We start from the raw sequence: 2500 nt of genomic DNA, 5'->3' as shown, positions 1-2500 counted from the left end.
CCTCTTTTATTCCGTTTGTTCGTTCGACAAAGGAGGACATTGGAAGCCAACACAGTCTCGCCCTCCTCTTCAGGGTTTTAGTTATGCTCTTCCAACCACGCCTCGCGTGTATTAATTGGAAAAGGCTGTTTGAACTCTAAACAACTCTGTCAATTGTTTGGATTTGAACTGCTCTGTTTGCCTTGACATCTCTATCACCTGCTGGCTGTTTAATGTCAGCGAAGGACATAAAAAAAAAAACACACAGTATTTGCCTCTTTCAAAGGGCAGCGATAAGCATGTCCAATATTTACATTCAGGCCCAATGAAATGATTAGGCGGTCTACCAATCTGTCTACCTCCCTACCCGGCTATCTGCACGCACCCTCCCTGTCTCCTCACTCTTCATGATCAGAGTCTACCTCAAGGCTAGGCAGAGGCAGTGCTAAAGCTAGCGAGCTAGGCTAGCCCTGTGTTTGGGGGCAGGGGCTATGGAGGGGAGGCCTGTAGGGGGGGGTTGAGTTGTTTTTCAGTTGGCTCCTTTCAAAGCTAGCTTTCTCCTGACCACCTGCCTGGTGCAACACCTGCCTGTTCACTACGACACCTGGAACGCCAAGGTACTGCATTTGATCATTGTAGAGCCAACAAAGACCAGAGTGGACAGGTGTCTATAAAGACTGAAGGTGTGTTTCTTTGTTGGGTTGTAGCTCTGCTCGTCACACCATGAGGGGTCGGTGAATAACGCGATATGCCCTGAGCTGAGCGGTCATTTTACATATTTGGAGGCGGACATCAAAGTGAAAGATGTGAACGATAAAGGAAGAGAAAAGGGTATGGTGTTGACACTTCTTTGTGAAGGCGACTTCCCCTACGAACAAAATACTGGGTTGCCAAGGTAACGAGGTGTTCAACAGTTATACAAATGAGCAGTGATTCAGACGCACCGGGCAGGGTGGAGGTGGGGTGTGAACGACTCCATCCTGTTGAAATTGTACAAAATAGGATTGTTTGTGTTTCAGTTGTCGTATAATGCATTTCTTTGTGATTGTGTTTTTCTGTCTGAATGTGCTTTTTTGTACGCCTTTCTAATTTTTGGTCTGGGAACAGTTCCTAAGATAATTGCATGTACATTTTATTGTTTATGGGCTTGAAAGGGATCCATGCTTAATTTTTTTAGTGTGCATGCGCATGTGTGTGTGTGTTCGAGTGTGTGTGTGTGTGTGTCTGTGTGTGTGTGTGTGTGTGTGTGTGTGTGTGTGTGTGTGTGTGTGTGTGTGTGTGTGTGTGTGTGTGTGTGTGTGTGTGTGTGTGTGTGTGTGTGTGTGTGTGTGTTGTGAGTGAGATGTACAGTTTTATTCATTGTTGCATGCTGCTGATGTGAGGCCTGCTGTTGTCCTATTTGCATAGTGTGTTGCTGCTTCCTGGAGAGGCTGAGCTCTCTCAGCCACTAAATATGGACACTATGAACTTTCCTTCTACAGGCTAAAAGGAGCTCAAAACAGGTTATTTTAGAGTCAACATGCAAAACCATAATAAAACACTGCTGGTTTACTCTTAATTTAAATTTGATTCGATCTAAAAGGAGTGAGTGAGTGAGTGAGTGAGTGAGTGAGTGAGTGCGTGAGTGCGTGAGTGTGTGTGGGTTTATATATATTTGGGCATTGATATGCATATATTTGTATTACGTATAGGACCGGAGAAACACAGCAGAGCAAAGACAGGGTCAGGTGAGCAGACAGACAAACGCTCCAAGATACATAAAAGCCCACTTAGAGCCAGGGATTACAGATGTATCTAAATACACTGTCTAAAAGAGGCCACACGTGTCCTTAAAGAGACACATATAAACACCCCTATTATCGGCTTATGGTTTTTAATCATTAAAAGCTAACCTCAGCCATTCCCTGCGGTGTGGTGCTCAGGTCTTGCTGCCCTTTGTTCGTTTGTGTATGTATTTGTATATGCCATAATATGTAAGACATTATGGACATTAGACATTATGCTACATATGTTCTTGCCGATGTGTGTGTTGCTGTTTTTTGCTTTAAAGAAACTACGTCCCCGCTATGATTGAAACAGGCTAACTATAAAATACGGTTCTGTAAATATTGCGTGGGCTACTGTGTAATTACTCCTGTGATTATAAAGACAGTTTCCCGTAAAACATCCACGCCGGATCAGACATTTTTAAACTGCCTTGATACCAGGCTAAGGCTATTGATAGCCTATTGTTTGTTTAGGCTCACAACACACACGCTCAAGCACACGCGCACACACACACACACACACACACACACACACACACACACACACACACACACACACACACACACACACACACACACACACACACACACACACACACACACACAGAGTTAATGCCCTCTTCCTTCATCTGCTGTGTGGAAATGGTTTAAAGCATGTAATCTCCTGCACACCACAAACCAAAAAGGGTTGGTTCTGTCCCGATCTCACTCTCGATCAAACATAGGTGAACATTTTTCATACATTTCGCTGCAGT

Source organism: Gadus morhua, chromosome 11, assembly GCF_902167405.1.
Source record: "Gadus morhua chromosome 11, gadMor3.0, whole genome shotgun sequence".
Taxonomy (NCBI): Eukaryota; Metazoa; Chordata; class Actinopteri; order Gadiformes; family Gadidae; genus Gadus; species Gadus morhua.
This window is presented reverse-complemented; position numbering follows the sequence as displayed.